A 21,205-nucleotide genomic window follows, 5' to 3' on the forward strand; every position below is an offset into this window, starting at 1 on the left:
CAGAAATGTTAACTTTCTGAGGTTTTTTTGCAGCCATTTCTTGCACAGTAAGGAGCTCCCCTCCCTTTTTTTTGCTCTTGGACTTTGTCTAGCAAGGTCCAAAGGGAGGCATACCTCATGCAAATAAGATTTTGGCCATTACAGTAATTAAGGAAGAGACTGTAACTAAAAAGCATTGATCAGTTGGTTCACTGAAGTGGTAGGGGACTGAGACTCCTACACACTCAGTCCTCAGAATCCAGCCAGTAAAAAAGCCAGTTCAGAATGACAGGCTTTACAGAGAAAAACAAATTGGGGTCAATCATTTTTCATATCCCTGTGAAGCACTGGTACCTTTTCTTATAAAAATAACCTCTTGAATGTAATATCTCCTTTTTATCTTACAGCATGTGATGAAGGCAGTTTGTAATTGCTGTGTGGTGGGACTCTACTGAAGTAAATCCACTGTATGTTGTATCCCCCTTACTTTTATTCTAAATGCATTTCTAAAGAGTACTTTTTTAAAAAGTCACTTAAAAGCATGTGATCAATATTTCTTTGATTCTAACTGCCAGATAGTGATTTAGGTAGTTATTTTTATCTCAAACTCTTCAATCTGCCCATACAACCTAGAAAAATGGTGTTTGTGATCAGGGAGTTTCACCTTGGAAAATAAAAAGGAGTCTACAACAATACTGGAGACACATTTGCTGAGCTGCAAGAATTCTTTCCTGGCTATAGACTGTCCATAAAGAAAGTATCTAATTGTACTAGACACACTTTGGAAACTTTCCCAGAGGAGTAATAGATAAGTTAACGGAGCACTTTTTAATTTTGCAAAGTGCACTCTTCCTTATAATTTACTTAATATAGAAATTTAATGTACTGCAGTTTACTGAACAAATTACATTTAAAGTATTTCAGAGTTAGGTTGAAAGCTCTGCTTTGGTAGCCAGTTGGACTTTATTATTTGATTATCCAGATAAGGACAAGCAGTAACAAAGTTCTCTGTCTTAAGTGGTTCCAGGGATTATCTCTCAACCATTACCACTGTCAAATGCAGATTTTAAATTCCCAGGAAAAAAACCCACAAAACAAAACAAAAAAATATGGTACAGTAGTCCTTTCCTGCCTCTGCGCTAGTTAATGCTCAGCTTTCATTTGACCTAAGTCTGAGAGGATTTTGTATTTGTTCCATAACAGCTTTTACAGATGAACTATAACTTCATTAAATAAAACCCTAAAGTTATAAGAAAATATAAGGATGCTAGAACTTAATATGGGCAGAACCAAATGTCCTCTTTGTGTGTGACTGCAGCCCAGCTAACTAAGGCTCTTTTCCATTTATTTGCCTGAAACATCACAAAGAGCACAATCCTGGATTAGAAGTAAGAGCATATATTTTCATTAAGCCATTGCCATAGATCCATGATTCATCAGGAGTGATACTTCTGTCCTGCCCTCCTGGAGGGCAATCATGTAATGTAACCCCCCTCCTCCCCCATTTGTTTTTAAAATTATGTTATGCTTTTGTTGTCAGACAACAGATCAAATGAGTGTTTGTACTTGGAATGACATAGACTGTGGCATAAATTATCCCAGGCTCCAAAGCAGCTCATTAAAAAATTTCATCTGTTACATGATGGAGCTGTACCCATCTTATGTGTCAGAAGTAGAATTTTGATCAAAAATCCTTTCCATGGAGGTTTTTGCCCTGGGATGGGCATATAGATCACTTGGAGGAGAGACTTATTTAAACTTTCGGAGAAGCTGAAGAAGAGAGCAGATTTCAGAATTGTTCTTGAAGGTTTGAGTGATGGAGGAGATGCACTGCTGTGTTCTTCACTGGTAAATTTTCCTAGGAATGGTTTTTCTGTCAGGAGGAGTTGTAGGAAAACAGGGCACCAAAGACAAGGAAGTATCCCTGAACCTTATATGTCTGCTACTGGTGTGTTCTGGAGATGGGAGTTCAAGAGCTTCATGGCATGTGGGAGAGAGCTGGATGAGGGAAATACGTGGCAGCAGACCACAGTGGCAGATATTAGTGAAACAAGACCATCACATTAAGCATGGGACAACTTCCTAGTCAAATTCCCAGACAGTGCACAGATGCTGCAATGAGGTGGAGCCTGAGAATCCTCAAACTGAAGAATGGCTCAGACATTCACAACTGGAAACTTTAAAAAAATCCTGCACTGCAATGGCAATGTCTCAAAACATCACCTGCTCTCAGAGGGTCTCACCAGTAGTGTTCCTCAGTTTAGTTTCAGCAGTTCACTGATGCTTAACCAGATGATCTTGGCTTAACACAGAGGCAATCTGGATGACAGGAATGTTTCTGCAACTGAAATATGGAGGAGTTTTGTTGTGCTTCATATCTACTCTGTGCATGTGTCCCTCTGTGCAAGACATTGGGTGTCTGAAGGAATTTTAGTAGACATCCCTTCCTGTGGTGTATCAGAAAATTCTGTTGATGAAATCTGTTGCATTCTGCTGTGGCCCAGGGGCAAAAAGGTAAATAAATGTTCTCCATCATCAAAAACTGAACAATGACATTAGGGCAACCTCTCTAATCCTTGCTGCAATCCACATTGTGCTGATGGAAGATGTTCAACGCAGTTGACATTTTAGACAACCTTTGATATATTTCCTTGTGAATATCCTCAGAAAACAAAGCTTGGTTTTGGATGGTAATTGGTTTTGTTTTGTCAAGGAAGGTAAGGAAGGTGAAAGAGAATCCACTATTGGACAACCTATGTCATTCTTGAAGAAGAAAGGAATTGTCAAATTGGGCCAAGGGAGGATTTGTCACTCCTACATCTCATTTACCAACTGGGAAAACAGAGATGAAATTGCCAAGAATTGGACAATCATTACTATTTTTTTGATGAAAACCTGTTGAACTCTTAAAGTGAAATCAAGTAGTTTCCTGGCTGGTAGAGGGACATGGCTTGAGTCCTTTAATAAGGATTCCAAATGTAGATGACCATAGAGGTAGGTAGAAAAGATTTTCCTGCCACTCAGATCTGGGCAGTGCTGCTGCCTGTGGACAGACTGATGATACAGCATTTGAACAGCTCTTTGGTGTGAGACTTGATGGCTGGAGATGAAGAATTAAGCTTGCTTCATCTGGCATATAGCCTCAAGATAATATCAGAAAAATATTTTATGCTTCTGCTTCTTTGAAAAACGTATATGTGTCGTTTGCTTTTAGTGAAAACACATAAATGGGTAAATGGCCTCATGAGATTAACGTTCAATTAATGGATGATTTCTGCTATACAAAGATTTTTATTAGCATTATGATTACTGAGAATAATTAGTCATAGAAGTCTATCCTATCATCAAGCTGAAGAACATGACTGGATCTAATTGAAGCTAATGTGAAGAATTGAGTATTGCATTTTGACTAGGATGGCAATGCAAAATCCCATGCTCCTGTGAAGTATGAGCTTCAGTGACATCATGTGGTCAGGACTCACTTTGTTGCATTGACAGAAAGCATTTTCAAAAGCTGGGAATGAAGACATCCAGATTTCTGAGAAGCATGTGTGAGGTGTGGGTGTTGTGTGATGATGGTGATCATCTGCAGTGACCTCCTGGAAACCTCGTTGTGACAAACTCAGTTTCCTTCTGGGTCACAAGGTGGTTCTTCAACTCCAGGAGAAACTAAAGCTCTTCTCCAAGACCAGGGAATGGCCAACTGGAGAAAAGCAGCAGCCAGTGTTCTAATAGCTCCTCAGAAATGTGATTTTATCATTGGAATGCTGGAAGTAATTTCTGCCTACAGTTGTGGATTGAGATAGAAACATAGTTAGATACAGCAAGTTGTTATTACTCACAGACATGAGGAAGATATTTAAGGTAAAGATCATCATTAATTTCCCTGTAATGACTAAAGCTTTATATTCCCAGAGGCCTACCCCTTCTTTGATGAAAAACCTGCCAAGCTTTGGCTCATGCAGGGTTTTCCTTCCTTCTCAATGAAGCTCTGCTTGTACATCTTTCAGGGAAAAAGATCTGATGCTGTTGATACAATGCACATGAAGTTGCTATGACAGAACTGAGATGAGCAGGAATGCAGATAATTCAAATAAAATCACTGTCCAGAGCTGAAATGAAACTTTTTTTTTAAATTTTGTTTTTTGTTTTTTGGGTTTTTTTAGGTTAAAAAGCTTAAGTCAGAGTATTGTTGTATTTTTCCCTCTATTTTTAGCCTCTAGCAAAATGTTGTAAGAAAGAGTCTTCTGCCTGTTGGGAAGTAATAAGTGAAATTCATGGGGAATTATCTCACAAATAAACCAGTATGTAGACTAAGTGGGCAGACTGACTTTTTGTTTAGCAGCTCATATTCCAAGCCATTATCCCCAGTGAGTTTGACAGGAATGAAAAGGATATTCCTATATTTCAGTTACTGTGATAGAAAAATAATAATTTTTAAAAAAATTGGATTAGTGTTTGTTGCTTCTTTCAATTTTTTCCCTTTGATGTGCAAGTAGTTGATACAAATGTTCAGTTGTTTTGTAGGTGAATAGTGGAAGTCATTTAATGAAAACAGCTTTGATAGTTTTTCAAAGATGTGCATCCAAAGAAGGTTGATTTCCTCCTTCAACTTTTACATGAACATTTTTCTTTACATTTCAAGAATACAATGTTGGGACTGGCAATTTGAAGGAATCTTCTATCATTTTGTGTAGGTTGTCACTGCTGCTGGGTGTTAGCAAGTGCATCTCTAATATACATTTAGAAGTTTTGAGAAACAGAATTTTTAAACATTTTGTCTCTTTTCTAAACAACAATTGTTGCCATCAGTTATTTTTTCTCCCATGCTTTTCTCACAGATCCCCAAGAAAAAAAATAATATTTTCAACTTCTCTGTGTGAAGACAGAAAGGTCTGAAAGACAGACTTAGATATCTAGAAATACCACTCATCTCATGACTATTTGGTATTAAAATCTACATGAAAGTGGTGGAATGCAGGGTGAACAGATTTGAAAGCTCACAACCCAGCAAATTCTAAAAATCTGCTTGCTCTTTGTTTAGATGGAAATTTCAGAGACTTGATAACACATCAACTGCGAGATAAGCTGGAGGTGTGAAACAGCTCAGTCTCTCTACCTCCTTTTCTTTTTTTGTTACAACTCCTCCTTATTTTATTCAGGTGCATTTGCAGTCAGAAGACTCTTATCATATGTGTGCTTATAGTTGAAAATGACACACCTGCCCAGTATCTATGGTAACAAAGGCTCTCTTCAATCTCAGACTTCTTGGTGCTCTTTTCTGCCTTTTTATCCTCTGGAAGAATAGATAATAAAACATGTTTGTGACAGTTTGTTTTAATTCTTATTGACATTTATTAATACATTTTATGTAATAATCCAAGCATCTTGTCACTACAAGCTTTTCTCCATGATTACAGAGGATTGGTCTTTTGTGGTGATGCACTGTTTTTGTTTTTCTCCTTGGGAATAGGATTAAAAATGCAAGAAATGGTAAAATGAACATTGTCTTTTTAGAAAAGAATGCCGGTGAGAGAGTTATGTATAACAAGTAGAATATCTATATCTGCATCAAAGAATTCTGATTCTGACATAAGAAACTGCAGATCTACAGGGAAATTACTTTAATCAAAATGATAAATAAACTCTAGTCCATTTTTTATTATGGAGAACTGATCCTGTGTACTGAGCTCTTTCCTCCTGTTGATGAACAGGCAACTCACAGTATCAGCTACCTTGGATCACTCTGCAGTGAATCAATACTCCACAGAAAATAATTGGATTAATAACTTTCTCTTTATTTATAAACCTTGACAATTAAAAAAAAAAAAAAGAAAGAAAACATAAGGTCTGTTTTTCCTCTTAAACCTCTCACTCTTTCCAGACTTCTAAGTACAGCCAGTATTAGCTAAAGGAAAGGGCTTCAGCACCATCTGTTTTGCCTGGTTCTGAGATTCTTTCAGTGAAAGCAGAAGACAGCCTGAGCATATTTTGAGTTTAAGTGGTATTGTTTGTACGTTCTTTTAAATCAAGGTGAAGAGACAAGTCCCCCTGTGGAGTTCAAGAATCACTTAGCAAACCAGATCCTTGTCAGAAAACATAACAATATTCTTTCTTTATAGTGCACTCTATTCAAGGCTGCCTTTCATACAACTACCCATGACATAAGGCTGCTATTCTTCAGCTCCTCCTGCTCTCCTGTTTCCCATTTGACAAGCACCTTCCAACAAGTGCAAAACCCTTCACTTCTAACAACAGGCTTTCTATTAAAAGGTGATGTAATCCTCACTGTGTTCTACTTACAAAACCTCACAGGTCTAATATGTTTCCTCAAGGTCTGTGGGTCAGATTTTGTCCCCAGGAACATCCATGTAAATCTCAGTGAGTTCCCTGGAGTTTCTATAGGTTTACACTCGTGCAGCAGAGCAGTGCTCTGCCCTATTCAGTATATAATTCTTTAACCACTGCATCATTTTAACGTGGTGGTTAGGAATGTGATAATTTACTATTTTGTCCTCATTACAGCTCATCAAGTTCGGATATACAATATGCTGGGATTTGTGCGAGGGCTTAAGGAGAGAAACAAAATTACTGAAATGCATGTTTTAATCTCAGCCTATAGTTTTGCAAATGAAGGTGGATGACTTGGATAGAGCTGGGAAAAAATCTGTACAGGGATTTAAAGACTAATATAGTCAAAGGAGCTGACTTGAGAGAATAAACTTTTTGCAGCAGTTTCTTGAGCAGCTCTGATCTGAGCAAGGACACAAACATTCGGAAATGACCTGATAAGGGAGGTTGTGACATTGGAAATGCCAATCAGTGGTTGAGAGGATTCACATCTGGAAAAAAACCCTTTAGCCTAGAGGCTGAAACCCTCAGCTCAGTGGTGGAAGAAAAATTTGGAGTCTGTTTCCTGTTTGGCTACAAGGCAGTGGCCAAATCCAGTGGAGATTTTCCTGAGATTCCACAAGTTCTAATGGGTGTCAGTCAGTTTCTTAAGGCTAAAGAAAACTACTTTGAAAACTGCTAACGTGATTAACCAGATAACTTTTTTTTCACCTGTCTGGCTGGGAAATCAGTCATTTTCACATCTCTGTTGCACATATCGCGTCTTTTATTTCTCTCCTAACAGTTAAATCCACCTTCCCCACTGCAGTTTGTTTTCCAGGGGTATACAACACCTGTGGGGGAAAGGGCTAGGGATGGACTGTGCCTGTTGAGAATGGGTGAGGCAGGATGGGTGAAGCAGGGCAGCATGAAATTTTGTTCTCCACCTATGAGGAAAACTCTTCCTTTCAGCCTGTTCAGATGTGAGCAACTTCGATTACCACCTGATGCTTTATGTCTGGAATTTGCTGACCTTTGAATGGTTGGCCTTCATGGGGAGGTTGACCTGCAGGGCTGAAGAGCAGAAGTTTGACCATTTGTTTGTAGGTGAATGTAGATTTTTATGTATATAGAAATATATGGAAAAAAGAGGCTGCACATTATCACTTTCCTTTAATTTCTACTTTTGTAGTACAGAGTCCATGGAGGGTAGTGATAGCAGGGAGCAGAGGTCGAAAATATTAATAGGATCATTTAATGTTCTAAAAGAATTCTGTTTTTCAAGGTTATTCTAATATCCCAGTCAATAGTAATATCATCACAGTGTCTTCACGTAATCAAGTTATGCTTAATAAAATATAGTGCTGAATACTCAAAATTAAAATGAAGATGGAATAGGAGGGGAAGATTGTGATAAAGAAAGTTGTCATCATCATTTTATCAAATAACTTCCACTGAACAATGGTGAGACTCCACATAGGTTCAGTGGCCTTGTGCACAGAGGTCACCCAGAGATAACATGTCCTTCCCTGTCACTATTTCCATTGTCCAATTGTTTCCATTTTCTTACAGAGCTGGCAAGCATTTTAGAATCCATGGGATTTGCTGCTTGGAGGGAGAAAAATTCTCTTTATTCAAAGTACAAAAATCACAGAATATCCCAGTTTGGGAGGGAGCTTGGTGGGAACCATTTCTCGAGCAAGGGAGCTTAGATGAGATTATTTATCACCCTGACCTATTGTGAACTTCCAGTGATGGGGACTCTACCCTGTCCCTGGGGAGGAAGTGAAACATGAGGAGATATCCAGTTTTCCCCAGCTCTGAAATGTGGGTGTAAATACTCTTTCTTGGAAAAGCTGTTTGAGAGAAACTGCTCCTTTCTTACTTAGTCACTTTCTGATGCAAACAGGACAGCAATCCACAAGGAAATTTGTAAAGAAGATGAAAATGAGTGGGGAAGAAGCCAAAGGCTGGGAGAACAAAGGAAATGATTATTTCTAAGGGGAAGAGAATGTGATTGCTCAGGAAATAATTACACTTGTTACTTAATAAATAGTGTTTCTTCTATTTATTATGGAGCTAGAACTTGTTTGGTGTCTATGAGGAAATAATTGATTTGACTTTTAACACACACTTAATGAGTTATAGAATAGCTTAGAAATCTTCACACTGTGAATGGAATTGTTTTCACAGCTGATTTGTGAAATGCATGAAGACGAGCCCAGAGTTCAAATCCAAAAGTGAACTCCTCCCACATTGAAGGTTTATTTGAATCATTCTTCATGCTCAGCCCACTTGTAGCAATTGGATTGAACCTTCAAGATGAAATTTTTCCTTCTAAGCTTAGGGGTGTTTGAGCCTGAGGTGCTGTTGTGAGGTTCCCTTTGAAATTTTGTTTTACAAGTGGTTTCACAGTGATTGACAATATCCCATCCTATCACATAGGAGAAAACAAAGGCACTCTAACTGCATTTTGGTGCTCAATTTCTGATGGTTGCACTCAGTGTCATGAATTTAAGCGTCACTATGATTTTATCTTGGTTTATTAATGTGTAGAAGCACACAGAGTTGTTTGGAGTTTTTTAATTGCATGGAAACTACAACATGTATTAAGTACTTTTGCTGCATTTCCACTCCACTTTCAGCCTTGTCACTTTAAAAAGAAGGGGTTAAAAATATCTCTTTTGCAGTCTCAAGGGCTTAAAACTTACTGGAGAGAAATGTGACTGTGGTCAGTCACCAGATTGTGAGTAAATGCTGATTCATTTAAAAGTAAATGAAAATCATCTTTTCTCCTTAACTTCAAATGTAAGGGAAAAACTGGATATGGAGACTTTAAAGGAAAGGGTGTTTTTTTTTTATTCTCCTCCACCCCGTAGTTGATCAAAGCTGATTTGTAACTGATAGTCTGTAAACTTTGGGAAATATCTATAAACACTGAGGTTGCTTTTGCAGCATTTGATAAGAGCTTCTGTGGCAAACAGATAAATGAGAAAATTATTTTTTTCTATCTCTATGGAGTACTAATATGTTGCAGGGTTTCATAGATGTAACACATCTCTATAAGAAAATACTTTTAACCATGAGACCAGATTGTGCCAATAAAAGGAAACATCTTTTTAATGGAACTAATAGATTGAAATGTTGGGGTTTTTGTTCCCTTCATTTTAAATCAAGCCAAACATAATGCAAGTGGGGAATACAGAGAGTTGAAGATTCTGACTGAAGGAACCAGTGTTTTCAGCATATGGCTACTGTAAATACCATAAATGCCATTTTTACTTGCTTCCTGGGATTTATTCTTATTGTTGTAGCACTCAAGGACCTGCAGACCATTGTGTCCACACTGCTCAGACACAGAGTAGGAACAGCTCACGTCTTCTGTCCCTAAAGGTGTGGGGTTGTCCAGGCAGGGGGACAAATCCAGGCCATGGAAAGGCACCACATGATTGCAGAAGTGGAACAGATTCAACATTTGCAACCCATTTAGGAACTAATGGACCTGTCCATCATTTGAAGCCTTTAATCAGCCTGATATCTTTTGCAAAAATACATTTTTCAATCAAAAATTTTGGGTTTGATCAGACTTCTGGGGTGCTGATATATGCCCCATGGAGGCTAGGCAATAATTTTAAATGCAAAAGCAAAGCTGCTACTTGTGCTCACAATCTCAATATACCACCCTTCTGTAAGTTTTCTTTTCTTCAGACTAACCAAAATATTCTTTTGGGTAGGATGAGGGCCAGAAAGGAATGCAGTAGTCCAGCTGGTGGGTAACAGATAACAAGATCATAAAAATTAAAGTTATACTTCAGGTAATTAGGAAGTTTGCTTATTCTATCATTAATTGTGCAGCTGTTTAATTTAAATATAATCTGATTCAAAGTGTTAAAGTTTACTCCAAGCTGAATGTTACTGTTTTCCCTGCAGTCTGCAGCATTTTGCCAGGGAAATATAAAATCTGGAAATAAAAGGAAAACAGTATTTTTTGTTTGCAAAATTACATGTTATGCCTATCTACATTTTTTTTTTTAATAAAAGGAATTTGGAGTAATGCAATTATTTCTACTGGGAAAACCTCTCAGGAGCAAGTTGTACACAGTAATTATGATTTTAGACTGAGCTGACATCTTTACTAAGTTCTGTGTTATCTTACCCTATATTAAGTATGTTCAGTTTTTGAAGTGGGTGTTTCAAATGTCTTCTCTTAATTATCACTGTGTAACCGAAGAGAAGTACAAACTCACAGCCCCATAAATGTGCAGACTGTTTTGATTTGGTTTGTTTTGATATTGTTTTTCACATATAAATCATATGGGCACATCTGCGACTGAAATGGAGATAAGCCTCCTGGTGTTATCTTATTTCTTAATTGTAGGCTCTCATTTTCCCAGGCGAGTGTTGACTTGGTCCTTCCCTTATCATGCCCTCCTCTGCTGTTTACTTGCTTATTTACTGGCAAAGCTGCTTATATTTTAAACCTATCTAGGCAGAGCAAGGTTTAAAAATGCATGTCAGATTCGTTTCAATTCAGAAACCATTTTCTTTAGCAGCACATGTAGGCTTGCTCCAATTTTTAATTTCTTTTTTTCCTATTTCACACTAGAGTCATAGAAATGCCTCCTCCAGATAACAGAAGGAGGCAGGTGTTATTGAGAATAGGGGTTTTTTTTTTGTGAAAAAGCGGAACCATTATTAAAAATACTTTCAGATAAATGTCAGTCTTTATACTTTCTGATATTTAACACGCATTTCAACTTTTTCCGCTTGCATGTCTCTGGTGTGAGAGGCTCTTTGAAACGAGGCAGTAGGATACAAACCAGAGCTGCTTCTGCTGTGATGCTGCTAGTCCTGAAGTCCCAGGCTGAGAAAGCCTTGCAGGATTTTGGATCTAAGCTGCATATTTTTCATCTGGCTGCAATATTATTGGGATAAAATACTCTTGCTCTGCCTGTGGTCGGATGCTCTTTCACCTTGGCACTTGGTAGTTATTCGGAGCTTCCCACTTGATCATCGCACAGCCGCCTGTGCCACTTCATTTGCAAATGTACTTCCAGCCCTATGAAGTAGATACAGGTTTTTTCCACTGGTGGAAAAGCTGAAAATTGGAGTGTTTGAAGCAGGAAGGACTGATGAGATGGGATAGCAACAGGAGAAAGCTGATGCTTTGGCAATGAAGTTTCTCTTTCCTCCCTTTTCTTCTTTGTCCATTATCAGGGCTACACAAATAACTATAAACAGTGTTTTATTTGATGTTTGCAGCTTTCAGATATTCATTAGTCAAGAATAATCAACTAATGGGGAGGCAGCTTTGTGCTGCAATTTTAGTTCTGCAGATGGAAAGTGGGGTCCACAGAGGTCTCCTGCTTTGCCCCAAAGTTCCAAAACATGTCAGTTCAGACTCAGGGCTGTGAGCTGAGATCAGGCAGAGCTCCTGTGAAAGTGCCCAGTGACCAACCAGCCACAGCTCCGTGCCTCAGATTTGAGAAAACATTTTCCCTGCCACAATATCTTGATTAATTGACTCCTGCTTGGCATTACATGTGGGAGAAATGTCCCAGAGTCCTGGGATCCTGTTTTGTGAACCTTCTGAAGGTCGTCTTCTCCATTTTCCACAGCTGTTATATCCTGTCACAGCTCTTTCATAAGTAGAAAATATATTTTGCATCTCGTTGAAATGTGCCAGATAAAGTGAGGAAATGAGAAATACAGGTGGGTTAAAAAGTAAAGGTTTAACCTTGCAGACAGTGCTGAAGAGAACCTTCCAGATGTGATAAATCCGTGTCTTTAGATGATTTATGTTGCAGTTAGCTGTGCATCCAGGCAGAGAAAAATTAATAGAACAGAACCTGAAAGTTTTGGAAAACAAACAGGAGATAAAGTATTTGGAAACATAGAAACTGTTCTTTACCACAACAGTAATTTGAAACAATTCAGTCCTGGTAATCAAAAGTGTTCTCAGAAGAAAAAGCAAATTCAGAAGACTCCAGACCTATAGAAACAGCAGGAATTTTCAGAGGTTGAAAAGGACCACTTTTGCCAAATATTTCTGAATATGTTTCTAGATAAATTTATAGTAAATTATGCATTTTGCTGGAATTTATCTCGACTTATATATAGGACAAGTGGAAGAGTCAAATAAGAATAATCTCATCTGTGAGTTTCTGAATAACCTAAAAATATGCTCTTAGAGGATAAATAGAAATTTCAGAAATAGAAGTCAGAGTACAGTGCTTTCCATTTTTAAGGCAGATGTCTGTGACACAGACACTAAATTCAGAGATCCATTCTGCCTCAATTCAGAAACAGAAGCATCATCTTGCTGTGTATCTGCTAGACCAACTGCAGAAAATAAGTAACAAAGAATTCTGTCTCACATTGAATAATCTGAATCTTTTCCAGTTCTCCATGCAACTGCAAGTTATTTAGTATTTTTCTGTAATTTTATGTTACATTTAGTTCCCCCAAATTATTTCCATTTATTTCTATCTGATTTTTTACAAGTTTTGATACTGTCAAAGGTTTAGGGAATTAAAAAAAAAAAAAAAAAGACTGGACAATGTGCAAAGAATTTTCTAGTTTACTGAGGTTTTTTTCCCTAGTAACATCCTCTGCCTTAATTTATTTATATTTTTTATTTATCTTTCTAATTAACATAGATAAAAAAATAAAACCAACGTTTCCCTAATGGAGAGAAATAATAGACTGGCATAATTAATTTTAAGCATTTAGATATATTCTTTGCATCCAGCCTTCTCTGTGGGTAGTTGTGGTCCCTCCATATGGTTTGCATCATGAAGATGACAGTTTAAAACTATACTAATAAAACCCCATTTCAATTACAAATTATTTTTGTTATCTGACACTTCTAACGTGCTCTCCAGTAGGCCAGTTTGTCTGAAATTTTAGTCCTTTTTGAAAGTTTGTATGCAAAAAGAGACAACTTGTCCTGTTGTCCCAGGGGCAACAGGATGGCTACACTAAGGATTAATAAGAATTAACAAAGAATCAGCTGCCAGAGCACCAAGAGCTTTCTTTGCAAGGCAGAATTCTGCAGGCACAACACTCCAGGCACTGTTGGGTTCCTCTTCCCCTCCTCCTGGACCCCAAAACTCTGGGGCTCAAAGTCCCTCACTTCTCTTGTCTAGACAGAGTTTTAGCTGGGTTTGTTCAAGGAGCTTTTCCTCAAGCCTCCTGATACTCATAGCAGTGATCCTCTGGAGCCTGCAGCCATACAGAATCTGTAATAAAAAGAATGAGACAGTAGGTATGGCCCTGGGAATTTCCCACACTCTAAAGCACACAGGCAGCTAGGTGTAAACCCTGGAGAAAACACTTGGGGAGCCTTCTGCAAATGAATCCTACAGGCTTTGTGCCACTGCACTTGAAATGCCTTTCCAGTGGGAATAACAGTGGCACTGGTGTTTTCACCCAGACTGGAAGCCACTGTTTAAAGTGTTATTGTGCATCCTTTTTCTTAGTAGCACCTCGAGCTATTTATATTTCATTGAATTTAATAGTTTGTTTTCATGCCGCGCCAGATTTGCCAAATAGTTCATTAAAAAAGTATTAAAAAAAGTTGCTGGGGCTAAGGAAGCATTGTGGAAGATGGAATCTTCATGGATTGAAAAAAATATAGTGTTGTTTTTTGACTATGAGGTAAAATTGCTGTATGTTTGTGCTAAAATTATCCACAGTGAAATAGTTAATAATAGTAACATGAGAGAGATAAAAAGTGCAGTTCACACAGTCTGGAGTTATCACCTCTACCTGTTTGTAGGAGGATAAAACACTGTGTTGGATTCTATTCTCTTCTTGTTGTTAAGTTGTTAAAAGTCACAAAGGAGGAATACTTGAATGTGATTGTTCTGATTTTTTAGTGAAGCAAAAGAATCACAAAGTGTTGAAATGCCAAGATTAGGGAAAGAGCAACAGAGTAGTTCTTCTTCTTTCCAGAGTAGTCTGGGATTAGAACCCAGACTACAGCACAGACACATCTTTAATTGCAACCTCCTCCTGGCATCTTGCCCTTCTCCCTGCTTCTGGATGGCTTTAGGAGAGTAATTTTAAGGTAACAGAAATGTGGCCAAGCCCTGCCTTTTTGGGCTAAAAGTTTTGTGGCACCTCATGCAACACCAGACCACCCACCACAGGATTCCCATTTACATCTTTGCATTGTTTTATAGATAGGACTGAACCTGTTTATTCATTAATTAGCTTGTAAGCTTTAGTGGCAGAGACCAACTCATTGTTACATCTCTCTACAATGCCAAGTCCAATGGGATCATTGCTTATTATTCGTATCAGAGGCAGCTTAAGTCTTGTCAGCAGTGTAGGAAAAATTGAATTTTGTTGCCCCTGGGAGGTCTGGCATGGCCAGTAAGGTTTTTCCAGGGGATGTGGCAGAGGGGACATGGAGGGCTCTCAGTGCTGGGAGTGTCACTATGTTTGAAATGATTGTGAGATGTTTGGGGATGCTGCAGAATAAACTATGCTAGCTCCTTTCTCCAGTTGGGGGAAAAAAATAATTAAAAGTTTGGTTGAAAAGGTGTATTCTTCTCCATGGCTGCTGAGATTTCAAAACTACAGTATCAAAATTTTTTAATACTTTTTCAGCCCTATCTGATTACTTTGAAGAAGAAAGTGAAAATCTCCCAGAAATATTGGGTAATATAAAAGGTAGAATGTGACCAGATGTTTTGAACTTTGAGAGTGTGTTATCCTTTGCAGCTGATAATGCTACTGTTCACTTAGAGAGGCACCAGTCTGGCTGCAGACGAACAGAAAATATTAATAAATATTTGCTTTTACTTATTGCCCCTATTGTGCATAATATAGCAATATTATTATTACTTGTAGGCATAGAACAGCAGTCCTGATAATTTTTCTTGAAATATTACTGATACTTCAGTTGGTCAGTCTTTAAAATATGAAGAGGGTGAGGCATGGCCATGAGATAAATATCTTTATATCCTGTAGAAGCAAGGGTCTTAAAAATGTCCTATCTACAAAATTTTTTAGTTGAATGTCAAGTGAAGATTGCTCAATTTTAATCTCATAATTCTGTGAGAATAAAAAATATGGGCATGACTCAGAGCTGGCTGTATGTTACTTAGGTTTCTGTCACAGTACTTCAAAACTTTTTCAGTTTCTGATGCTGTCTAAAATCTGATCATTCCTCAGCTTTGAAATAATGCCTTAATTAATGGATAGGTCACAAAATTATATTTTCAACAAGTTCTGTCAAAAATGAAACTCATCTGATAACAAATCATAACAGAACTGAAAGGAAGAAAAATGTTTTTTTCTATAAAATGTATTTGAATTCTGAAAACTACCATGGCCTATAGAATTCCATGCATATTTCTGGAGTCTTCAGCTAGGAAATTACCAATCTTGAAATCCTTTTCTTCTCCATTACTTAAATTGTGCAGAATTTTTGTCTGTTTTCATTTTCAAATACATCAAGAGAAAAGACAGTTTATTCAGCAATGTACAAAAAAGGCTTTATGGGTTTATTAAAGAAAAGATGGATTTAAAAATTCTCATAAATCTAAGTAACATATTCAAGCTTAGAGTAACCAAATTTGGTACCTGAGAACAGCACAATTGCACATCTTAGAGGAAAACATGCCATGCCAGGTGAAATGCTTTTTACCTGAATTATATATTGTAAAGTTTCCTTGTCTCTGCCCCAAGGTGCCACCCAGCAGGGTGAGGTCATGGAGACCTTACCAGTTCTGAGCACCCAAACTGTGACCTCCCTTTGTGGCTTTGCTCTCCACACTTTGATATTCCAACTCTCCTCATTATTTTCATTGTCACTCCTTGTTTGTTTTTCTGAGCATGAGCCCAGAGGTCCCAAGCCATGATCTTGTGCAAAATGGTGCCACAGAACCACTGGTGGAGTGCTGTGGGAGAACAAGTCAGCATCCAAGGTGATGCAATTTGTTTTGGTGTGCTAAGGTTCTTTAACACAGAAAATGTTCTCTTTCTGATATAAAAAATAATTTGGAGAGGGGTGGTGAATGACAGGGAAAAGCTGCCCTTTTCCAAAGGCACCCACTCTCATCTTGCAAATTTGAGAATCCAGTAAGTGTCAAATGACTTCTGCTTCATCAACTTGTGAGGGAGAAGCATTTTAATTTCTACCCAATATATGGGATATGTGTGTTACATAGAATATAATCAAAGCAAATCAGTAAATGTGAGCCTTTTGCCTGCCTGGGGCATATTAATGGGTTAGAGGGCAAATATGATGTACTTCAAATTTTGGGGAAATGGAAACCAAATTGGCTTTGAGATTCGTATGGTTTCCTTGACAAAGTATTCGTAGAGTATTTTGGGCATAAATGTCTTGTGGAGTGGTAAAAGGTTTGCTTTCCTTTTAGAAAATTAATTTTAAACTCATTTTTGCTACAGATATTAATTATCAGTATTTAATAGATTACAGTCATGAAGAAGAATAGGCTTCTACTTTTACTCTCCCCTTTCCTCCTAGTTTTGTGTATAATATGGGCAAATATCCATACATAAGATATTTTTTCACAGAGCTACCAATAATAGTTCCACATTCTTACAAGCTGGAAGATAACAATATTAGAAATATGTTATAAAATGATAAAAAGGGTTCATGCCACAGTTATTTGTACATATATCTGGATACTCTTGGTATAAGAAAAGTAAAAGAATGCATTGGAAGTAAAGTAATATTTAATTTAATACAGTTCCAACTTTTCTGTTGAGAAGGTGATTCTCTTGATAGGGAGATTTAAACTCTTATCTCTGCTCTATGGCTTTGGACATTGCCTTCTATCTGTCAGCAAATGAGAGATCTCAGAGTAAACAGCTACAAGCAAGCAAATATTGTAGACAAACTCAGTTGCTACTGCAGTTCTTCTGTGTAAAAGCTTCTGAGATATGATTAAAGTTGAAACCTAAATGGAGATAAAACAAATAGGCCTAAGCTAAGTCCAAAAGGTAAAACAGAAGAGGTTTATTTATTTTTAGGTAATGAGATTAGAGTTTAAATTGCATTTCGTCTCATTAAGGGACTGTTAACGTCTGTTACCTCTTTTTCTGACATTAAGTTACCATATACCACAGATTCCAGCTAATGACTTTTTGAGGGAGACATTTAGGACATTTCCTAGGAGAGGTTAAATTCATTTTTCTACTCCAGGAAAAGATTGAAAATTTTTTTGAACATACCAGTGAGTTAATTTATCTGATTAAGGATTAATTATGATAATACAGTCCCAGTGATTAGGTACCTTCAATGTAAAATTTGACTTCATATATTACAGATTTCTAGATTAAAGAGCCTGATAGTCTTTGACCTGCTAGTGACCTGATGTTCTGAAAGTACTTTTTTTTGAGTAAAATGGGGACAACTGTATTTATGGCCAAGTTCTGCAACCTCAGTTTGGGCTGATTTGCTTTATGTTTCAGTCAATATTCTTCTGTAAAGTGAACATAACTTCTGCTGTACAAAAGTATCATTCACCAGAAAAGTGGTCAAATCCCTGTGTTCAAGTGTTGTGTTGAAAAGCGTCTTTTGCTCACAGGTTTGCTGCTTGGTTTTCTAGAACCTAGGAGAAGTAAACTTTTATACATTGATGCTCATAAAAATTAAACTGACCTTCTAATATTTTTTTGTGGGAGTGAACCATGCAGTTTAAACACTTATTAAGCCCTTTGTAAGGGTTATGACAGAATTCTGTCACAACAGACCAAAGCATGAATGTATATTTCTGTTAACAGCAGTTGAAACCATTCCTGGTTTCCTGGTGAGCACTTCAGTATAGTGAACATATAAATAAAAATACATTATAAATGATAGGACCTTCAAAATATTCTGATGAATCCAGTGGTTGTAGCAGGATGTGATGCAAAGGCACTGAATTTTGCCATTATTGCTCAGATTTTGTTTTTCTAGGTAGCCGAGTTTCTATTTTTCTGTAGTTCTATGTATTTTCCTTTGGATTTACTCATTGATAATTATCCCATAATAAAATGATTATCCATTAGTGAAGCTGAGGGAAATGAGAGAATACTGAGACAATAGCAAATTAGTTAATAACCCCAGCAAAATCCACATTCAATGTCTGTGAGTGCAACATTTGCTGTTTAAAAGAAACACAACACAACTACTCGACATAAGAAGTGAATTTAAAGGACAAAAAGGCCAAGGAGGAAATCTCTGTGTTAATATTACCCCATTTGTATGCATCCACTTTGAGATTTTGTAAATTCTAAACCACAAAAATATTTCCTGCTTCATAATAGGAACTTATGAGGGAGAAACTTTTATTTCTACCTCGCATGCATCTTGTGTGATGAAATAAACATCAATGTCAGCCTTTGGTCTGGCTGGGGTTTATTAAGGGGTTGGAGGGGAAAATCTCTCTGTATTAGCTAGGATTTTTGGAAAGTGTTTTAGTTTTATTTGAATCTAATGTTAAAGGCAATGGTGATGGTATCTGGCCCTGGTTTCTTTGGGGGTGCTGGATCTGTGTTTTTCAGGGTTTTCCACACTCTGAGATGGAACAAACTCCATTTCCCTGTGTGTGTGCAGCCCTGGGCAGTGAGCTGAGCAGATATGATGTGTAATCGAAAGGAACAGCTCTGTGACTGAGAGTAATGGAGATTAATTAGTGTATTGTTATTGCTGGAGAGCTGCTTGGGATAAATTTTGCAGTTATTTTGAATACAATAGAAATATGGGAGACTGGGTTATAACTGGCATGGGTTTGAAGGATGTCCCAGTTTATTTTCTCTCACTGTTGCGTTTTTCCTCCCAAAATTGTTCATTTTCCAGGCCAGATGTTTCTTCCTGTGTTTAGTTTTAGTAAATGGTTTAAATACTTGACATCAAATTCTGTCGGTAATTTTTCAGTAATTTCCCCCCCTATATGTGCCAGGACTGCAATGGCTGGCCAAACAGGATTTGTTCAAGTAAGGATTTCAACCTGGACCAATAAAACAGCTTTAGCATCTTCCCCAACAAAATCCCATTTATTATCCTTAAATTATTCTCTTTAGACAGCTTTGATTGTGTTACAAACACTACACAGTTTGAAATACTACTACAGTAAAACTTACGCCCTAGATTAATATTAGTATTAGAATTTTTCAGTGATTTATTTGATTTTTAATTGAAAATATTAAGAGAAAAAAAAAGCAGTGGGGGTTTTTATTTTGAGCAAATTGCATGTAAAGGATGACTGCAGCAATAGTAGTAAAAGGCAGGAAGCTATATCATTGCTAATCAATCTAGAGAGCTCTGTCTCTTACAGATGTCAATACAAAGTTAAGTGCTAAAATAATTGTAGTGTAGGCTTGCTCATAATTACTGTTGTTCATTTGGTGTGTTGTGCGAAAAAAAAGGAGAAAAGAGGAATTTGCTTTGCAGTCAGCAACCGCAAATCTCTAAGGAGAAAGAAAAAGATAGCAGAAGGCTGATAGTCATCCATCATTCCTGACAATTTCACAGCCTAGAATAACTTGACAGAGACCCAGAACAAAATGTTGTTGAGAATTGAATGCTGCTAAGCTGAGTGAATTGACTTTCTGATGTCAAAGCAGGACCTGCTTGAAGTGGCTGATGATTTTCCTTTTGTGACTTCAGAAACACTGATATTTAAAATGCCTCACGCTATGAGTGAGCAGATTTGGAAACTGGGGAACAGTTTTAAAACTTTCTAGGTTCTTTTAAAGATTTTATAAAGTGATTCTGGTCAGCAAGTGTGTGTAGTGAGTATCACACCTATTGTTAAAGAGTATTTGATCATTACACTCCTCAGAAACAGGAGTGAGGAGTCAGAATTGTTCCCAATTGCTTTGAAACATGAAATTTTTCAAGATCTGGCTCATGTCATCCAAATTTGGCTTTGGTGCTGTGCCAACCTAGCCTTGGGAAGGTAGGCTTGGTTTGTCTCTGTGCAGAACGTGGGGTTAAATTTGCTGTATTTGAATCCACGTATTTATTTCTCATTTTTAAATTAAAGCATTCTTGCATTTTGTTTAGAATAGGTGCAAAATTTCTCCAGGATAACATTAGAATGATGTAAGCTGTTACATGGTCTTTATTTAAGTATTATTGTTATATGAAGGAGATAATTTTGCAGCTACTTATTTAGAAAAAAACCATGATATTGGAAATGTTCCTAAATTATTATAATTAGGCATTTATTTACCAATAAATATTGCCAGTTTTATCTACTATTCAAAGACTAACCTTCTAAATTGCTTACAGCCATTAAAATGTATGAAGAACACAAACTGCAGGGTTTAAATGGAAAGAGCTCTTGTTTTGTAAAGGACACATTATATCTCAGAAGTGTAAAAGAAATAGAATGTAAATAGGACGTGTGGGCTAAGCATGCCATCCCTGATCAATAATGCAAAAGGTTTAGCAGGTTTATTTGTAAACCTAACAGCACAGATTTAGTCAGAATGGGGCCTTGTACAGTACATGCAGGTATTTTAAAGGTTAGGAACAAGGAATGTCATTAGTCTGGCAAATCCTCTGCTGTCATTCCCCAATCTCTTTGAGTTATTTCCAAATGTATTCTCACTTTTTTTTCTTTTTTTTTTTTTTTTTACTAGTGGCAGTGTTACTAATACAGAGCTTTATTGCTAATTTAACTCCACAATAAATTGGCACAAGGAGCAGAGATTTTCAAAGTGCCTTGATTCCCAGTAATGATATTACAGCAACTGTCTTTATGTTAATGTAGTTATAGCTGGCATAAAAAGGTTACAGTATCAAGCCTGCTAGTCTACAGCATTTTATCTGTGTTTCCAGTTTGTTTAAAAAAAGTAATGCATGATGTCTAATAGACTGAGGCATAGATCTGGTATTTTACAGCATCCACTGCAACCTTAAAGCAGC

The 21,205-nt window shown here is 37.2% G+C and overlaps 1 protein-coding gene across 2 annotated transcripts in view; it reads left to right on the forward strand.

The window, feature by feature from the left end:
- BEND5 (BEN domain containing 5) overlaps window positions 1–21,205 on the forward strand; it is an 860,026-nt gene that overhangs the window by 175,990 nt on the left and 662,831 nt on the right. The window lies entirely within an intron of this gene.

Source organism: Lichenostomus cassidix, chromosome 8 (assembly GCF_008360975.1).
Source record: "Lichenostomus cassidix isolate B80296 chromosome 8, HeHo_3.0, whole genome shotgun sequence".
NCBI classification, from domain to species: Eukaryota; Metazoa; Chordata; class Aves; order Passeriformes; family Meliphagidae; genus Lichenostomus; species Lichenostomus cassidix.